The sequence below is a fragment of the Ylistrum balloti genome, unplaced genomic scaffold (genome assembly GCF_031769215.1).
Source record: "Ylistrum balloti isolate Yb309-2 unplaced genomic scaffold, AGI_CSIRO_Ybal_v1 Utg369940, whole genome shotgun sequence".
NCBI lineage: Eukaryota > Metazoa > Mollusca > Bivalvia > Pectinida > Pectinidae > Ylistrum > Ylistrum balloti.
This window is the reverse complement of record NW_026782048.1, coordinates 1-9,957: the sequence shown is the minus strand read 5'-3', so window position 1 is coordinate 9,957 and position 9,957 is coordinate 1.

Sequence of the window (9,957 nt, the reverse complement as noted above, 5' to 3'; positions counted from 1 at the left end):
CACTTCAAACTCGTCCGATAACTTCATTGAGAGGAATTTCGTAAACAACTTAAGAAGTTGTCTCAGTCGTCTCAGTCGATTTTCTTAACAAACATCGCGATCTTCAGAGTGATGACTCCTTAAACTGGTGTTCAATTGGTTGCCTAGGTTGGGAGGGAGAGGGCCCTCTCGTCTCACATTTTTGGAGATTTTGTTCCGTGAAGGCAGTACAGTATTACGTATGTTGTATCTGTCATAATACATACGCTCTGCTGCTACTGTGTATTGTTTAAACGCACGTTGTTCCTACAGGATTCGTGTCTATGTTAGAGAGCAGTTACCTACACTTAGCCGAATGCACACCTGTAAATATTACACCTGTGTTTTGATGAGCGAACATTATAATTCGTGATGTTATGTGCCAGCTATAAAGTTTAACAAATACGATTATGGCAAAAATGACAAAAATATTTGAAATATTTTATCTTAAATGTAATATATATTTCATAATAACTACTCGTCTTTTCAATGTTGAATCTGTTTTATAAACATTGAATCTGATATTAAGTGCCGGTGTCTGAAAATGATGTATGCCGAAACATTCTGATACGGAATTCGGTAATGGATTCTTGTCAATATATGCAATTTACGTATTATTTTTAGATATTCTCGTGTAGAAATTTGTAAACGTGATATCAGAAATGCTTCTGTTATGCACGCGATTGAAATTCTTTGATTCCTCACATAGATTTATGTCCGATATACATTGTATATATAGCATGGGCCGCATGATATATCATTTCAGCGTGTTATCACATAGAACATATTGCTACGTGATAATCCCTGGATGTATCTTGTTTGTAGTCAGGCTACCTATGTGTAAATTATATCGTCACATACAGTATACCATTCCTTTTATCTGACAGGCATTGCCACCTACGTTTTGTGTATTAAAGCGCCACCTATGTATAAAAGGTATCACTTCCAGAGCACACCGTCAATTAGGCATTAAGGATACTATTTATAGACAAAGAACATTTATAGAAATGTTGGTCTTTATAGACAGACAGTTAATATAAACAGTTATCTGGTGCTGTGCGGATTGATGTTTAGACTAAGTTGGAACACCCCATCAAGTCGTGAACAGACCCAGTCAGTGTTCGCCATTTTCAATTACCAGTGCCTCATTTGACAAAACACATCAAGTTATTAAAGATAGCTCAAGCAGATTTTTGGCAATTTAATGGGGTTTTACATTCAAAATAAAAAAATGAAAAGTAAAAGACCATTAAAACGAACCTCCTGAAAAACAAAAATAGCTCAATTGCTGGTTACAGATGTGGAATTCGCGTGTTTGTGGTTACAAGTATCGGGATTCACCAAGAATGTCTGACTAATGACCTCAATCCTCTTTAACACGAGAGGTCATGAACATCGAGACGTGTATCCATTCAATTTAGGAGTAAGCGGAGTACTATTAACTTTTCCGGCGGGGCTATATTACCTTGGCGGAACGACACGGTGATATGGTCAATATGTAGAGTTACTGTTATATATAGGGGCCAACTTGTAATTTATAAATGATAGACAGACAGTACTTTCAAGTGTTTCAGAATGAACACAGATGTTTTCTTGCTGTGAGATATTACTGCTATTTCGTTGATTTCTCCCGTGAGAGGTATATATTTAGACAACGGTTTCAATTACATAACATAAATTCACAATGTTTCTTTTCATTTAATAGTAATATTAATAAATATAATAATAATAATATTTATTTATATGATCCGTTTTACATACTGTAATTTTTTAAATCGCGTACTTTTTTGGTTGATTCCGCGGGTACGCTTCATCCAATAATTTCTCTGTCCCAAATCTGTTAACATAGTATAAGTAGGTCTATTGAGCTACAGTTATCTATGAAATCAATTATTCATGGAATAGTTTTTTGTTTTTTCTCTTTTTCTTTTTTGAAGAAAAAAGCTGAAAAATGAGCCCCATGAAAAGATATACTTTTAAAGTTTATACGTAATTAATTGCTTTTCGTCACTATCGAAGGTAAGACAGGGAAGATGACGTTTGGCAACAGTGCATATATATATATATATATATAAAACAGATAATTTTGAATTCTTTGGAAGTTCCATGGGTAGAAAAATGTTCGCTTTACTTCTAATCATCGCCAAGGACTTATAATCAGTCGCACATTTCGATCTTTTAATGGAAATTTATGCTTTCTTATTGAAGTGTAGCAAAATATTAAACATTTCTTTATTCCTACTTTAGTAAACAACACTAAACAAGGCACAAAATTATGAAAAAACAAAACACTAATTATTTCTTCCTTGAATAACCATATACAAAGGAAAAGGTAATGTTTTTAATTTATTCTTATAAACTAAGACAACAGTTATTAATTCTGAACTTAACATCATATTTACTGTGTTAGAATTCGTGACCAATTTTCTTATCTTTTATATTCTAGACTGAAACGTTAGCTCAAATTTTCACAAATTCGATAAACGCCATTGGAAGGAAAGGTCGATGAAACCAACTCGTTAGTTGTTTTTGTTTTTATATCGAATGAAATGAAAGTATATGATTTGTGTGTTAGACTATCTCGTTTTGTGTGTTAGACCGTGTCGTTTTGTGTGTAAGACTGTGTCGTTTTGTGTGTAAGACCGTGTCGTTTTGTATTTTAGACCGTGTCGTTTTGTGTGTCAGACCGTGTCGTTTTGTGTGTTAGACCGTGTCGTTTTGTGTGTAAGACCGTGTCGTTTTGTGTGTAAGACCGTGTCGTTTTGTGTTTTAGACCGTGTCGTTTTGTGTGTTAGACCGTGTCGTTTTGTGTGTTAGACTGTGTCGTTTTGTGTGTTAGAATTTGTCGTTTTGTGTGTTAGACCGTGTCGTTTTGTGTGTTAGACCGTGCCGTTTTGTGTGTTAGACCGTGTCGTTTTAGAACTTGTCAACTGGTCAACCAAGAAATGAAAAATTGCAAAACAGTTTTATCAAATCTCCAAATGAAACGATTTTGTCAACTGTAGATCAAAAATTACGAAATTAAGTAACGAACTCTTTAGCAAAACTGCGGAAGACATATTTTTGAAACATGACCTAATAATGTTATGGAATGTAAGGAGAGGAAAAGGCAGATTAATTACTCGGAGCTAATGCCAGTGAAACAGTGTCTGTATTATTAAGAATATCACACGTGGTTGTCACTTTCAATGATGTTTGGCATGCTGTTATAAACGTACATCACAACTGAGGATTCCTCAGGTCCGAGGGGAGAAAGCCGACGATATGTCTGCTCTCCTCAGTGCTGCAGCCTGTACATTGTACTCTAGGGTCCAGGCGTCCTAACAGGAAGTAGCTCAATCGACTAAAAATTCCGGAGACGGATCCAAACTATAAATAAAACGGTAAAAAACTTGCTAAAAAGAATAGTCAGTTGTACCAGCTTAAATCGTATACTTCAACCTAAAACATGATGCTTTAATCAGGTTTGTAAAACAGGTTTTTAGATCAATTTAAAGGATATTAAGGAGCTCTTTTCATTTGAAATTATTCTTCATTTTACCAAAATGTTGACTACCGGATTCTGATATCTCTTTTTAATGAGTCACGTGGTTAAAAAATCATAATTACACGACACCGTGTGTATTTATTATGTTTTATCATAAAAAATATATTTCCTTACAATTCGTCCCTTTTATATAACCATCCCTCTTTATGTAAACATTATCCGAACCTTATTTAAACATTTCAGCCTTAAAAGTCACGCCTCTATTGACCTTACATAGCCTTCCTAATCTCAAATACCTGTAAAATGTATCAGTGATCACTTATCAAATCCTTTACATAAGTCTAAAGCACTTGATTTATGTTGGAAAGACACTTGATGTAAAAGACTAGAATTGTCATTTCATTGCTTCCAGACAGTTACATAAGAAAAGTATTGATTTAATTAGTAGTATCAAACGTTTACATATTTGTATTGAAATATATTCTCTGTGGGTCAAAGGAGGGCACACCCACAGAAATAAATTCTCTGTGGGTCAAATGAGAGCACATCCACACAAAGGTCGAAATAGATTCGCCTTTAAGTCAATACAGCAAGAAAGATATCACAATTGAAATAGCTAGAGGGTGGAAACTAGGTTTTTACCCCATGTTCAGTATGTTAAATTTGTAATGATAGGTGTGTACAATTTGTATTGATCCAACTGTCTGACGAATGGCGACTAGGCTTTATACCAATGACCTGTTCAGCGAAGATTGTGTGTATATTTTTGTGCGGTATTTAACTGATTTAAATCAATTTTTAGCATCAGAAACTAAATTTTCTTCACTATTCTTGCCTCACTTGGAATTTCTTCTCATTCTCTGATTCTAATCATTCGTTGATCTAATAGTTGCACTTTGATAATAGATGTATTGACCTCGTCTGATACAACACATATGGTTTAATGTAATACATAAATCTCACCAATATTTTACACCGCTGTAAAATGTCAGTTGTTAATTACAATATATGTTTTGAGCACCCAATATATTGTCCTGGATAACAATGAACAAAAACTGCAGCTAATACAATTAACATTGAACGGAAAGATGTCTGCCAAGAAAGTTCGAAAATATGATAACCGCAAAATTATGTTAATATACAGTAATTGTAAAGTAGGATAAAAAGTTAAAAAAGGAAAATCTAAAATTAAAACGTCAACATGACAGGTGATAAAGCTAGAGATGAATGAGTGCTTGGTGACACCCAGAACGTAAACAGCGATAAACGGCAGACATTACTAACAATTAATGTCCTGTTTAAAAATACCAAACAAAACAAAAAAAACATACGACGCGTTAGAATGTCTTGGATTACAAAGTAAATTACACAAGAAATTTCCATTATTTCTTGCAATCGCCCACAGATACATATATGATATACTTCCGTCTAATACTCCCTGACTAAACATCACTTATATACCAGGATATCTAGATGCCTTAGGAAACCAACAACGGTCACGCCCTGTCACTATCAATAATATAGTCTATTTTTGGTTGGGTGTCATTATCTGGTGATCCATCTGCATATAACAGGTACAAATACAAGCACGTGCAGATAAACAGAATACACCTGTATTTTAAGTTTCATTATTTTTATAAACCCGGGGCATGAAAAAACCACAAAATCTAAAAATAGTCATAACAAAGAAATCTTCATGATATCAATTGTTTAAATGCTGTGGAAAGAAATATACAAAGTGAAAATCATTTTTGCCTAAAACCTTCAATAACCTTCATGTAAATATAATGATAAATTCGTTATGTGACAGACTGGTGAGTGATAGGAGGACGAAACACCTGTAACTACAGTATAATTCGTTATTTAACAGACTGGTGAGTGATAGGAGGACGAAACTCCTGTAACTACAGTATAATTCGTTATGTGACAGACTGGTGAGTGATAGGAGGACGAAACACATGTAACTACAGTATAATTCGTTATGTGACAGACTGGTGAGTGATAAAGGACGAAACACCTGTAACTACAGTATAATTCGTTATTTAACAGACTGGTGAGTGATAGGAGGACGAAACATCTGTAACTACAGTATAATTCGTTATGTGACAGACCGGTGAGTGATAGGAGGACGAAACATCTGTAACTACAGTATAATTCGTTATGAGACAGACTGGTCAGTGATAGGAGGACGAAACATCTGTAACTACAGTATAATTCGTTATGTGACAGACTGGTGAGTGATAGGAGGACGAAACACCTGTAACTACAGTATAATTTGTTATGTGACAGAATGGTGGGTGATAGAACGACGAAACACCTGTAACTACAGTAAAATTCATTATTTAACAGACTGGTGGGTGGTAGGAGGACGAAACACCTGTAACTACAGTAAAATTCGTTATTTAACAGACTGGTGGATGATTGAAGAACGAAACACATGAAAGGTTGTTTTGAATTGTGTATTTTGTATTTCGAGCTCAGAAAGAATTTCAGACATTGCAGGTGTAAACACCATATGTGTAGACAGTACAGGTGTAGACATTACAGGTGTAAACATTACAGATGTAAACATTACAGGTGTAGATATTAAAGGTGTAGACAATACAGGTGTAGGTATTGCAGGTGTACAGGTGTAGACATTTCAGGTATACAGGTGTAGACATTACAGGTGTAAATTTTACAGGTGTAAATATAAGGTGTAGACATTACAGATGTAGAGGTGTAGACATTACAGGTGTACAGTTGTAGACATTACAGGTGTAGACATTACAGGCGTATAGGTGTAGACCTTACAGGTATAGACATACAGGTGTACAGGTGTAGACCTTACAGGTGTAGACTTTACAGGTGTAGACATTACAGGTGTACAGTTGTAGACATTACAGATGTACAGTTGTAGACAATACAGGTGTATAGTTGTAGACACTACGGGTGTAGACATTACAGGTGTACAGGTGTAGACATTTCAGGTGTACAGGTGTAGACATTTCAGGTGTACAGGTGTAGACATTACAGGTGTAGAGATGTAGACTTTAAAGGTGAAGACATTACAGGTGTATAGGTGTAGACTTTACAGGTGTAGACATTACAGGTGTACAGTTGTAGACATTACAGATGTACAGATGTAGAAAATACAGGTGTACAGTTGTAGACACTACAGGTGTAGGCATTAAAGGTGTACAGGTGTAGACATTACAGGTGTACACATTACAGGTGTACACAATACAGGTGTACAGTTGTAGACAATACAGGTGTGCAGTTGTAGAAATTACAGGTGTACAGGTATGGACATTACAGGTGTAGATATTACAGGTGTAAACATTACAGGTGTACAGGTGTAGACATTACAGGTGAAGACATTACAAGTGTACTGTTGTAGACATTACAGATGTACCGTTGTAGAAAATAAATCTGTACAGTTGTAGACACTACAGTTGTAGACATAACAGGTGTACAGTTGTAGACAATACAGGTGTGCAGTTGTAGAAATTACAGGTGTACAGGTATGGACATTACAGGTGTAGATATTACAGGTGTAAACATTACAGGTGTACAGGTGTAGACATTACAGGTGAAGACATTACAAGTGTACTGTTGTAGACATTACAGATGTACCGTTGTAGAAAATAAATCTGTACAGTTGTAGACACTACAGTTGTAGACATAACAGGTGTACAGTTGTAGACATTACAGGTGTAGAGGTGGAGACATTACAGTGGTAGATATTACAGGTGTACTCATTACAGGTGTACTCATTACAGGTGTACAGGTGTAGACATAACAGGTGTAGAGTTGTAGACATTCCAGGTGTAAAGTTGTAGATATAACAGGTATACAGGTGTAGACATTACAGGTGTAAATTTTACAGGTGTAAATATAAGGTGTAGACATTACAGATGTAGAGGTGTAGACATTACAGGTGTACAGTTGTAGACATTACAGGTGTAGACATTACAGGCGTATAGGTGTAGACCTTACAGGTATAGACATACAGGTGTACAGGTGTAGACCTTACAGGTGTAGACTTTACAGGTGTAGACATTACAGGTGTACAGTTGTAGACATTACAGATGTACAGTTGTAGACAATACAGGTGTATAGTTGTAGACACTACAGGTGTAGACATTACAGGTGTACAGGTGTAGACATTTCAGGTGTACAGGTGTAGACATTACAGGTGTAGAGGTGTAGACTTTAAAGGTGAAGACATTACAGGTGTATAGGTGTAGACTTTACAGGTGTAGACATTACAGGTGTACAGTTGTAGACACTACAGTTGTAGACATAACAGGTGTACAGTTGTAGACATTACAGGTGTAGAGGTGGAGACATTACAGTAGTAGATATTACAGGTGTACTCATTACAGGTGTACAGGTGTAGACATCACAGGTGTAGAGTTGTAGACATTCCAGGTGTAAAGTTGTAGATATAACAGGTGTACAGTTGTAGACATTACAGGTGTACAGTTGTAGACATTACAGGTGAAGAAGTGGAAACATTATATAGTAGATATTTCAGGTGTACTCATTACAGGTGTACAGGTGTAGACATAACAGGTGTAGAGTTGTAGACATTACAGGTGTACAGTTGTAGATATAACAGGTGTACAGTTGTAGACATTACAGGTGTACAGTTGTAGACATTACAGGTGAAGAAGTGGAGACATTATATAGTAGATATTTCAGGTGTACTCATTACAGGTGTACAGGTGTAGACATTACCGGTGTAGACATTACAGATATAGACATTACAGGTGTTCAATTGTAGATATTACAGGAGTAGACATTACAGGTGTGCAGTTGTAGACATTACAGTTGTACAGGTGTAGGCATTACAGGTGAAGATATTACAGGTGTACAGGTGTAGACATTACAGTTGTAAAAGTGTAGACATTACAGGTGTACAGTTGTAGACATCACAGGCGTAAACACTACAGGTGTACAGTTGTAGACATTACAGATGTACAGTTGTAGACATTAGAGGTGTACAGGTGGAGACATTACAGGTGTAGATACGACCGGTGTATACATTACAGGTGTACAGGTGTAGACATTACAGGTACAGACATTACAGGTGTAGACATTACAGATGTACAGGTGTAGACATTACAGGTGTACAGGTGGAGACATTACAGGTGTAGATATAACAGGTGTACAGTTGTAGACATTAGAGGTGTACAGGTGGAGACATTACAGGTGAAGAAGTGGAGACATTATAGTTGTAGATATTTCAGTTGTACTCATTACAGGTGTACAGGTGTAGACATTACAGGTGTAGACATTACAGGAGTTGACATTACAGTTGTAGACATTACAGGTGTGCAGGTTTAGACATTACAGGTGTATAGTTGTAGACATTTCAGGTGTACAGGTGTAGACATTGCAGGTGTAGACATTACAGATAAAGACATTACAGGTGTTCAATTGTAGATATTACAGGAGTAGACATTACAGGTGTGCAGGTGAAGACATTTCAGGTGTACAGGTGTAGGCATTACAGGTGAAGATATTACAGGTGTACAGGTGTAGACATTACAGTTGTAAAAGTGTAGACATTACAGGTGTACAGTTGTAGACATCACAGGTGTATGCACTACATGTGTACAGTTGTAGACATTACAGATGTACAGTTGTAGACATTAGAGGTGTACAGGTGGAGACATTACAGGTGTAGATACTACTGGTGTAGACATTACAGGTGTACAGGTGTAGACATTACAGGTATAGACATTACAGGTGTAGACATTACAGATGTACAGGTGTAGACATTACAGGTGTATAGGTGGAGACATTACAGGTGTAGATATTACAGGTGTACAGTTGTAGACATTAGAGGTGTACAGGTGGAGACATTACAGGTGTAGACATTACAGGTGTAGACATTACAGATGTACAGGTGTAGACATTACAGGTGTATAGGTGGAGACATTACAGGTGTAGATATTACAGGTGTACAGTTGTAGACATTAGAGGTGTACAGGTGGAGACATTACAGGTGTAGACATTACAGTTGTAGACATTACAGATGTACAGGTGTAGACATTACAGGTGTATAGGTGGAGACATTACAGGTGTAGATATTACAAGTGTACAGGTGTAGACATTACAGGTACAGACATTACAGGTGTAGACATTACAGATGTACAGGTGTAGACATTACAGGTGTACAGGTGGAAACATTACAGGTGTAGATATTACAGGTGTACACATTACATGTACAGGTGTAGACATTACAGGTGTACAGTTGTAGACATTACAGGTGTAGAGATGGAGACATTATAGTAGAAGATATTACAGGTGTACTCATTACAGGTGTTCAGTTGTAGACATTACAGGTGTAGACATTACAGGTGTACAGGTTTAGACATTACAGGTGTATAGTTGTGGACATTACAGGTTTACAGTTGTAGACATTATAGGTGAGCAGTTGTAGACATTACATGTGTACAGGT